This window comes from Macrotis lagotis, chromosome 1 (genome assembly GCF_037893015.1).
Source record: "Macrotis lagotis isolate mMagLag1 chromosome 1, bilby.v1.9.chrom.fasta, whole genome shotgun sequence".
Classification (NCBI taxonomy): domain Eukaryota; kingdom Metazoa; phylum Chordata; class Mammalia; order Peramelemorphia; family Peramelidae; genus Macrotis; species Macrotis lagotis.
In genome coordinates this window covers 716,713,795-716,725,361 of record NC_133658.1, presented here as the reverse complement: position 1 = coordinate 716,725,361, position 11,567 = coordinate 716,713,795, and the positions used below count along the sequence as shown (strand labels likewise).

The following is an 11,567-nucleotide window of genomic DNA, read 5'->3' as shown; positions in this document are numbered from 1 at the left end:
AAAGTTTTGTGGGGTTTTTGTGGACAATCCACAGGGATCTTAATTCCTCCAAGGTCTTATGAGAGGCTTCAGCTCCATTACTTTTTTTTAGTTTTTTTTTTTTTTTTTGCAAGGCAATGGGGTTAAGTGGCTTGTCCAAGGCCACACAGCTAGGTAATTATTAAGTATCTGAGGCTGGATTTGAACATAGATACTCCTGACTCCAGGGCTGGTGTTCTATCTGCTGTGCCACCTAGTCGCCCCCCCATTACTTTTTAATCTGACTCATGTTTGAGGTCTGATGGCTTCTAATTCTACTGATCCTCTCCTTTCATTATTCACAGGATTTAACCTATTCCTTGATCTGTCATCTCCATCAGAATCCACCTATTACTCCTTCTAGTTTTCTACCATAGTTCTTCTCCCCCATCCCTGCCAATCAGTACAGGGTCTGATATACTGCTTGCAAGTTCCCTGTGGGTTTCCCTGGTTGCAGATAATGTGCTTAGGGAAAAATTCACAATTCTGGGGGAAAATGCTTTCCCTATTAGAAGGACTACAAATGATTCAGAGCATGTAGGTAGATGTCAGCATCCAGGGAGTCCACTCCCTGGTTTACTGTGGTTTTGATGGGGGAAAACAGAGGAGCCTTTGGATGTGTATTTATACAACTAAGAATAGTTGTCCACCTGACTATGAATTTCAAAATTAGTTTCATGAGTTCTGTCACCTCTTTCACCTCCTGTTAATGAATTTGCAAGGAGACTAGTGAGAGGTGACAAGATCTTTCTTGCAACTGCTATGCTGAGAGTGAAGAATGCTCTTGGGAGTCTGTCAACCTAGAATTCCAAGATTTCCTTATAGTCCTGTGTCTTTAAGGTTCGTTTGAGCACAAACCCTACTGCTTAAGGATTACCTGGGACATGGAATGTCCTTATGGTATCTTTCGATTTTACCAAATTTCTGGGTAGTTGCTGATGTGAAAGTGGTCCCTATCACTGAAGATCCTCAGGGCATCCTAGCCTGAAGCAGATATCCTTTTTTTTGGAACACTGATGGAGATTTAACATTAGAACAGACTGAAGGTGTGACAGCTCCATACTTTGTACAGTCAACTGGTCAGTCAATAAATATTAAGTGCCCAAGTGTTGAGGAGTCAAAGAAAGGCAAAGATAGTCCCTGTTCACAGTCTAATAGGTGAGACAACATGCAAATAGCCTGGTACAAACTGCTATATATAGGATGAAATGAGGATAAAAAACAGAGGAAAAACACTGGAACTAAGGGGTTAAGGAAAAGCTTCCTGTGTAAGGTAGGATTTCAGGTGGGGTTTTAAAAAAGTCAGGAGGTGGAGGAGGAAGAAGAGTGTTTATGGTATCTTGGACAGTTTGGGGGAAATGCCCAGATTCAGGAAATGGAGAATCTTGTTTGAGGAACAGTAAGGAAACCGGTGTCATTAGATTGTAGAATAGGGAGGGGGAGAGAATGTGGGAGAATGGAAAATGTAAGAAGCCTGGAAAGGTGGGATGGGGAGGGTTATGAAGAGCTTTAAGTACCAAACAAACTATATTTGATCCTGGAGGTAATAAGGAACCATTGAAGTTTATAGATGAATGATATGATCTGCACGTTAAGATGATCACTTTGGCAGCTGAGTGGTGGATGGACTACATAGCCATTTAAATATACAGAAGACCTCTCCACAAGCTGTTGAGGATTCAAAGGAGCCCTTTCCTTTGTGTTAAAGCTGCTATGCAGTCTTTTCCTAGGAGGAGGAGTTCCAGTTTTTTTTTTTAACTCAGCTCCAGTGGCTATCACAGTTCTTTATGATACTGGACTCATGAAAGCCAGGCACAGAAGACCTTAAATGAAGTCTGGCTTTCTTGCTCCTACTGACTCAGTTCCTTTGAAATGCTTTCAATTCCTTTCAGGTTCTTGGACCTTGCAAATCTTTTGGAATCGATTGCATGGACCTGGGAGACATTGGCACAGGAAGACCCAACATGGCATGCAGCAAGCTCAAAGAAGCTCAAAAGAAACTCAAGATGCACAAATTTATAGAAGCCACCCCAAATATTCACCTGGAGTTTTTGTGTCTGACCTGAGGTATAATGTTCCAAGCTTATATTGGTGTGATCAACCACTCTGTAACTCAACTCTAACATAGTGATGTCATTTTGGTCCTCTTTGAGAAGGAAGGACAACAGCCAACCTGGGAGCCTTGCCTAGTAAGACTATAACCTTTTATCTGGCTTTCTTTCTACCAATTAAGTTGCTGCTATATAAGCTACATAAATTATATTCCACTCTTTGGCAGGTCAAGGTGATCCTAGATCCTGTAGGAGAGTAGACAAGGAGAAAGAAAACCAGGCCAATAAGACAGGATCCCAAAGAACAATGGAAAGAATGAATAATTGGAGAATAGGAAAAATTTCTCCATTTACTTAGAGATTTCAGAGTAAAGGATTTTTATTTGTTTTGTTTTGTTTTTAAATCACACTTTAAAACTTAATTAACTTAGTGAAATGAAAGTGGTCAGGTGTGAAAGAAAAACCAGATTGAGATAAATTAAGGAAGCTAATGTGAGAGGGTGACTTGTTAAAACTGATTAAGAATTCTCTGATAAGTCCCTGTAGAGAGAAAGAGTGGGGTTAAAATAAACTCAAATCTGATAAATGGATAAAGAGAAACAGCATAGTGCAGAAGAAAATATGTAAAATCTAGAATGGATTTAATCCTATCTCAGAGCAGCTAGGTGATGCAGTAGATAGAACAAGTTCAAAGCCTTCTTTAGACACTTACTAGCGATGAGACCCTAGGTAAGTCATTTAATCCTAATTACCTAGCAAGCTTGAATCCATCTGACTCTTATTATGTATGGGAACATAGTAATGTTACTATGGGGGAAAAGTTTATTATTTATTACTATGGTTTGAATCTAACTTTATATAGTTAGATGCTGTTTAACCTAGAATAAGAGGTGTGGTAATACTGACCCTAGACTGCAGTAAGGAGTACTTGAATCATATATGGGATTTGTTTTCTTGTTCTTATTATACAATCATTCAGTCCTTACCATCTGATTCTTTGTGATCCCACAGAACACACCCCAGGCTCTTCTGTCCTCCATTATCCCCCAAAGTCTGTCCAAGCTCATGTTCACCCTCTATCTCATCCTCTGCTGTCCCCTTTCTCCTTTTACCTTCAGTCTTTTCCAACTCATTTTCCAATGAGTCCTGTGGTCAAAGTATTTAAATTTCAGGTTCAGTATTTGCCCCTCCAATAAATAATTCGAATGAACATCTTTAAATATTGACCTATTTGATCTCCTTGCTGATTAAGAAACTTTCAAAAGTCTTTTCCAAGACCATAATTCAAAAGTGTCAGTTCTACAGTGTTCAGCTTTCCTTATAGACCCACCATGCATTCCTTCTGAAAAAAAACCATAGCTTGTGACTACATGGCAAGGTGATGTCTCCACTTTTTAGTATGTTGTCTAGATTTGTTATAACTTTCCTTCCAAGGAGCATCTTTTAATTTCATGGCAGTAGTTACCATCTGCAGTAATTTTTGAAGCTGAGAATATAAAATCTGACACTGTTTCCATTTCTTCTCCCTCTGTTTGTCAGGAATTGATAGAATTATTTGCCAAGGTCTTAGTTTTATTTTATGTTAAGTTTCATGCCAGCTTTTATGTTCTCCTGTTTTACCCTCATGGGCAGGCTTCTTAATTCTGTTTCACTTGTTGCCATCAGAATATTGTCTGCCTGATGATAGGCGATCTTATATATGAGATTGTTGATTTTCTCCTGGCAACTTTAATTCTAGCTTTTGATTCACCCAGTCTGGCATTTTGCATTGAGAGAAATTATTTTCCATTAAAACTAATTATTAAATTAGAACTGAGGGCTTTTTCCTTTCTATTTTCTCCCCCCCCCCCCCCCCCCAAGGCAGTGAGATTAAGGAACTTGTCCAAGGTCATCAACTAGGTAATTACTGAGTGGTGTCTGAGACTAGATTTGAACTCAGGTCCTCCTGACTCCAGGGCTGGTACTCTATCCATTGCATCACCTAGTTCTCATTTAGGAACCAGCCCTTGTGGGTCTCAGGGCTGATGAGATCGACTGACTCCTCTCGGAACATTTCCCTTTAATCTAGGGTGGGACCACAACCAACTAAGGGAGTTTATTTCAGTTAAAATAGAATCTAATCTAGGTGAACCCCAGCTTTGAAAACATTAGGTTCAGGCCCTTGAACACTTCCCCCACTTCCCCTCCTGCACTGTTTAACTTCTAAATTGAGTGGTCTGGGTGGAAATGGATGCCTTTGTTCATATTACTGGAGGCATATGAATTTCATGATCAAACCCCATTATCAGCAGGAGTTGAACTCTTTCAGCCCCACTCCTTGCCCACTCCCTCATTAATTATTCAAGGTTGATCTTCACCTATCAGGGGCACCCACTTTTCCAAAAGTATTTAAGTATTTGATGATCTCTATGGTCTTTAGTTACAAAGAGAGACTACTGACCATCATTTTATTGATTATTTGCTAGCCTCATGATGTACTCTGCATAGAAGTTAAATAAGAGGGCTTCTTGGTACTCTTTTCCAATCTTAAACCAATCAGTTTTTTCATGTTTGGTTCTAAACTGTTCCTTCTTGCAGATTCCTCAATAAGATGATATAGTATTCTCATCTCTTTGAGGACCTACTATATTTTGTTGTGATTGATATAGTTAAAGACTTTAGTGTAGTCAGTGAAGTCAGTGAAGCAAGGAAGCTTCACTGGGATTCCAGCAAATGTTGACAATTTGGTCTCTGCTTCCTCTGTGTCTTTGAAAGCCAGTCTACTTTTCTGGTGATTCACATATTGTTGAAGCTTAACTTGCAGAATCATAAGAATAACCTTACTGAAATGTGCAATAAGTGCAATTGTTAGAAAATTTGAACATTCTTTGACATTGCTCTTCTTCAGGATTGGGACATAAACTGATTTTTTCCCATCCAGGGATCATTGTTTACTTTAAAATTTTGTTGGTATACTGAATGTGGCACTTTAACAGTATCACCTTTTAGGATTTTAAATAGTTCAGTTGTAGTAGCCTTATTGTTAGAAAAGCTTCCTAAAGTCCATTTGACTTCATTTTCCAGGATATTTAGTTCTAGTCAAAATAATTTAGAGATACCTTGTTTCCCAGAGCTAAGACCTAGCAAGCAGGCTGTACCCTGAGCTTAGCATAACAATAATCTTTGTACTCTGGAATGATCTCACCCTCTAGAAAAAATTAAGTTCTACTTGGACCAGTACCAGGTGTTCACTGAAGAATTTAGCTTCCTCTATTTTCGAGGGACCTGAGAACCAACATCCATTACATGTCTGACAAGTTTACAATCCCTGTTCTTGTACTCCAGTTTCCCCAAAGAACTATGATTCTGTACCCCATTTTGTAATCATGACCCCAAGACTTGAGACAATGCTATCCCCATAGAGTTCACAGGAACAGTAACTTAAGACTTAAATATGATTATATCATGGTCAGACCCAGATGTATACAAGACCTGTCCTTGGTCTGGCATGTTAAGCCCTTCTTCTCAGGAGGAGGGAGCTTCCATGTGTAGGAGTTATTTTCCTTACTCTGATAGTAATTCAACTTCTGTTTATGTCCTAACTCACCTGTCTTTAGTGTGCTTTGTTTCAGCTTCAGTCACTTTCAGGTTAGGGAACCGTTCTGATTCAGTTAACACTGTATCTGTAATCACATCATCATGTTAAGATTTTTCTTGTATAATTCTTGCTACCTCTTCTTAATCTCTTCTACTCCAATCTCATTTTTGTCTTTTATTATACCTGTCTTTACATGAAACATTCTCTTGATAATTCTAATTTTCTTAAGTCGTCTGTCTTTTTCTATTCTATCATTTCTTCCTATTTCTTTGCATTGGTCATATAAGAAAATCTTCTTATCCCTCCTTGCTTTTCTCTGAAATTCTAAATTCATTTGAGTATTTCTTTCTTTTTCTCCCTTACCTTTCCTTCTTTCCTTCTTTCCTCAGCTATTTGTAAATCCTCATGAGATAATCATTTTGCTTTCTTTTTTGGGGTTCACCCAAATAACTTGTGTTTGAGTTTCATTCACATTTTATTGAATGTTTCTAGATACTTGCTCATATACATCTCAAGCAACATTAAAAAAAAAACTGTCCTTTTTGGGAAACTGCTTACTTTCTGGCCTCTAAGCTTGTATATCCTTCTTTGAAATTTATGTAATATAAATCTCACAGAAATTTGAGAGGGAATCATATTTTTCCTTAATTTTCTCCATTACCAAATGACTTTTAAAAACCTTTATAAACTCCTTTTTAGGTTTGGGTCACTTTTCAACTGATAATTCTTAATTTATTTGAGTTTCAGATCATAGATATATTACTTTATAGCATGATTATGATGAAAAGTTCTATGTGAATGTGACTTTTTATTGTTATTACCCAGTGACTGGTCTAATAAACATTGTCTATTTACTTACTATTTGAAGCTAAATATACTCAAAGTAGACAAGAGCTCCTATACTTCTTCCCTGGGCAATTATTATAAGAGCTCCTTATTGATTTCTTTGTAACCAGTCTCCCATTTCTCCAGTTCATCCTCCACACAATTTCCAAATTGATATTTCAGAATTGTAGACCTGATCATGCCATTTCTTTGTTGATTAATGGCTCTAAGATAAATACAAACTTTCGTTTCTGACAATTCAAATCATTCACAATCTGTCTCCAACCTAGTTTTCCAGGCTGATTATATATATCACTATCCCTCATGCATACTAATCTCCAGCCAAAACTAGTCCATTGGTTGTTTCCTGTATTTGATATTCATTTGATGTTTCCATATTTTTTGGTTTTTGCAAGGCAGTGAGGTTAAGTGACTTGCCCAAGGTCACACAGCTAGGTAATTATTAAGTGTGTCTGAGTCAGATTTGAACTCAGGTCCTCCTGACTCCAAAGCCAGTGCTCTATCCACTGTGCCACCTAGCTGCCCCTGTTTCCATAGCTTTTTACAGGCTACTTTCCATGAATGGAAATAATTCCTTCACCTTTACCATTTTTTTTTTTTGTTTTGCAAGGTAATAGGGTTGAGTGACTTCATCAAACAATTAAGAAATTATTAAGTGTCTGAGGTCAGATTTGAACTCAGGTCTTTCTGATGCCAGGGCCATTGCTCTATCCACTTTGCTAACTAGTTACCCCACCTTTCCCTTTTTGAAACTATGGATTCATTCAAAGCTTAGCTTAAGTGACATGTCCTCTAAGAGACTTTTCTGGATTCCTGTGATTGTTAGTATCCTGCCACAAATTACTTATTATTTAATTTGTACATATCATGTATGTATTCATTTTTGAATATACTGTATTGTTTTAGTGGAATGCAAGCTTCTTGAGGTCAGGGAATAGATTTTAGTTTTCTATTTGTATACCTTGTGACTAGCATAGAACTTAGCACATCATAAGCATACAAAATAAATGTTTGTTCATTAATTTGTGGCAAAATCTTGGAATATGTTTGGGCTATCAGCTGGAGGAAAGGGATGGGTTTTGTCTCTCATATTCTTTTCTATGTGAAAGGAGAGATTCCAGTGTTCCAGTTACCAATAACCATGGTAATGTTGCTTTATTCTGAATTTTATGTTGATAATTAAGCTATAGTTTTTAATGAAATAACCCACTTTAAGTTACATATACATGCTCAGAAATTTTAATGTAACTCTTAAAACAGATAGATAATTTCTGCAACTTTGGAATGTGTATAAAAATTGATTGCCAGTAGACTGAGGAAAAGTTGTACACCCTACAGAGAATAATCAAAACTTGAATTATAGCATGTTGATTAGATTCTTCAGATTCAGAAATTCTGAAGACATGGGTATATTAAAATGCCTCCATCTAAGTTAGATAAGGTTCAGGATAAATCACTGAGTGATTTAAAAGTAGTCAAAACATTTTGTGATTTATAGATTTGCATAGTGAAACTCCAATGAATCTGGTATCTCACTGTTATGTATATTGCCTCCAGTAATTCAGATCCCAATCCATTCATGTCTGCCCATATTGTGTGACTTAATGGGAAAGAAGTTTCAGTCCTTTATTTGAACAGAACTCTCCTCAACTATTTTACTTATAAAATAAAATTGAATTTTCATTTAATGATAAAGAACTGCTTATTTAATAATAAAACAATAGGTCAGCTCCACTAAGGGGCCTTTCTCAGCTTTAGACTTAAGGCCCTTTATATTCCTAGCTTGGTATTCTGGGGAAAATTTATTTAAAGCTTTGATTTACCTTTAGAATCTCTCCTCATAGGGTTGGGGAATCTTTATTGTAAATCAAACATGAGATACCTATTTCCTCTCCACAAAGGAAAAAGCTCAATACTAAGACTTGCAAGTAAACATTGACATAATACTTATTTCTTAAAATTAAGTTTTCTTTTTGAACACAGATAAGCCTTTTCTCTCCCACTTTTCTTTTCTTTACCCTCTCCCACCCTACTGAGAAATCAAGAAAGACAAAATCTTTATTACAAACATGAATAGTGTTATAACTGCTTGTTACAAACATGTCGAGCAAAGGGAACTTTTGCATTTGGTCATGTCTGAATTCTATGTCTCAATCTACATTCTTGAGTCTATCACCTCTCTGCCAGGAAAAGGACAATGCTTCATCATGAGTACTCAGGAATTGTAGTTGGTCATAATATACACATGCATGCATGCATGTATAGTTTTAATCCTCCAAGATTTGCCTTCTAGTCCCCCATCTCCTCTCTCCATTGAGGACACATGGAAAGTAAAACTCATTATGAGCCTGTATAGTCATCCATAACAAATTTCAACATTGACCTTCTGAGTCAGTGAGAAACATCAAGAGGTGGGTAGTGTTCTTTGTCATTAGATATCTGGAATCCTAGTTCATCCTTACATTGATACGTGTTCAACATACAATAGTATCCCATCACATTTGCATATCATAACTTGTTCATCCATGCTCCAATTTATGGACACCCCTCAGATTCCCATTCTTTGTCACCTCAAAAAAAGAGCTTTATTTTTCATATCTTTAGAATTTGTTTTGCTCAGTACCAATCATTCTCTTAACCTGGTTTTTCTCTTTTTCCCTTTCCTCTCTCCTCTTTCTAGTGGCATAGGTTATCCAATAGGTGTCAAAAGTAGCAATCAGTGATAGGTGACATAGGTGGCAGTGGTACATCTGTGACATGGGTGTCATTTACACTGGTGAAACTGGGGACATTTGCCACTAGGTAACTTGTGCAGATGGGTGAAAAAATTGACATAGGTATTTATGTAACAGTTGGCATTGGCAGATAGGTGACACAGGTGACAAAGTAGTTATCTTTGGGGTATGAGAAAGGTATGTCACATATGTGCTACCCTCACCTATCACCTTCTTTCAACTGCTAGTTCCTTCTCCTTTAAGGTTACCTCCCAAATGTCTCTTGTCTTTGTCTCCATCATGTCTGGGGCCAGATTTGAGGTCAGATCTTCATGACTCCAAGCCTGGTGCTCTATCCACTCTGACATTAGCTGTTCCTTTAACAAGGTTTTTCTTGTTGAAGGATCTTTAAATCTGGGGAATACAGAATATATTATCTTCCTTTCCTCACCTGCATACTTTTACTCATTTCCCAAGATCCATTGGAGTGAGATGTTTTGAATAAGTGAAACAGAAAAAAAAAAAGTTTACAGAAGAATTTTTTTTTCAAAAGGTGGGAGGAAGAATGGGGCAGGGGGGAAGATTTTAATCCTAGCTCTGCTACCAATTTCCTATGCAACTCTCCTCAAGTCTCATGGCCCAACCAGTTGCCTTTTTAATTTGATCTTCATTCAGTGTCCTCAAGTATAGGAGATCTCCTTGATAACCAACTTAAAGTATCCACAGGTTTCTCTGATGTGAAATACAATCAGGGGCATATCATAGTCAGCTGGTACCTGTTCCTGAGATCTGATGATTAAATCTTCAGTGTGAGTATTTAAACTTTGAAATTAATAAACACTACAAATCATGAAGGGCATCTGGGTGGCATGGTGGATAGAGTGCAGGAAGACTCACCTTTGTGAGTTCAAATTTTGCCTCAGAGTATTTTACTAGCTGTGTGATCCCAGGCAAGTTACTTAACTCTGTCTACTGGAGCTGGAGAAGGAAATGACTAGTCATTCATATATCTTTGCCAAGAAAACTTCAAATCAGGTCATGGGGAGTCAGACATGACTGAAAAATGACTGTACATATCCAGACTTGATTTATGGTTATGATGATTGCCTAGATGTAAGAAAAATGGTGGACAAAATATGAATAATGAAGTTTATATTTTAAAATGTATTGTGCCATTCCCCCCCCAGTCAGTTGTTAAACATTTAGAAGTATATCCTATACATACCTTTCCACCACTGCAGATTCCAACCTCTCTGTTGGTTGACATTCTTTTGAAATCTTAGGTCCAAAAATATTTAATTTCTGTTGGCCAGCCTGATCTATTAACCTCTCAGAACTCTTGGATGATAGTTTGCAGAGACCCTCACTGAAGCCCAATCAGAGTTAGTGTTCCATTTGTATAGACTTTTGAGAACCCAAAGCTGCCTTCATGCTACAATGAGATATTGGAGTAGTCCAGTAAAATATACCTCATCCCAGCATAATCTTTTTTTTGACTTTTAAAACATCTCCAACATATAAAGTATCCCTTAAAGTAAAAAAAAAAAATGACTTCATTATTCCAATTTTAGAAATCAAAGAATAGAAGCTCATGAAGTTATGTGGTCAGTTGACAACAGAGTTGGGATCAGAATCCCCATTTGGAGAGTAAAACACTGAAGATCTCCACTGAGGCTGTCTGTGCAATACTTCCATGAAAAAATGAAGATTTAGCCTAACCCTAAAGGACAACTGGTTGGTTCAGGTCTGGATTCAGAAAGACTTGGGTTTAAATATGACTTCAGATTTTTACTAGCTCTATAACTCTGAGCAAGTCACTTAACCCTATTTCCTCAGTTCCTCACCTATAAAATGAGCTGGAGAAGAAAATGGCAAACCCAGGCTAGTATCTTTGCCAATTTTTATGGGCTTTGGAATTGAAAGGAATTTTTGAAGTTTTCTAAGTCCAATCTTCAGATTTTCAGTGTGATCAAATTAAGCCTAAGAGTTAGATGATAATGGAGCTAAAAGGATGGGATGTGGGGGGGTAGGTCTGAAGAAGTTAGTTCAAATACAAAAATTAAAACAAAATTCAAGGGAAGAGAGATAATGGTGGCAAAAAATTTTCTCTGTGGTGTGGGCTTCAGTGATTCAGTAATTCAGGTTCTAAGGAACTGTAGCATGCTCAGTGACCATAGTTCAGTAAAACTGTCTTGACACACACATACACAAAACCTGATCATACCATTTAACCCAGCAATACAAATACTAGGCCTATATTCATAAAAATTGGGTAAAGTCCCACATGCACAACTATATTTAAAGCAACTCTTTTTTGTAGTGACAAATAATTGGAAATTGAAGGGATGCCCATCAATTGGG

General features: G+C 37.3%; 1 long non-coding RNA gene across 1 annotated transcript in view; it reads right to left on the bottom strand.

Moving 5' to 3' along the window:
* Positions 1–5,655: 5,655 nt before the first annotated feature.
* The window catches only part of LOC141523649 (uncharacterized), an 81,208-nt gene continuing 75,296 nt past the window's right edge, over positions 5,656–11,567 (bottom strand). The window contains exon 3 of the long non-coding RNA XR_012478544.1: positions 5,656–5,731. This is a non-coding gene — a long non-coding RNA (uncharacterized LOC141523649). The remainder of the gene's footprint in view (positions 5,732–11,567) is intronic.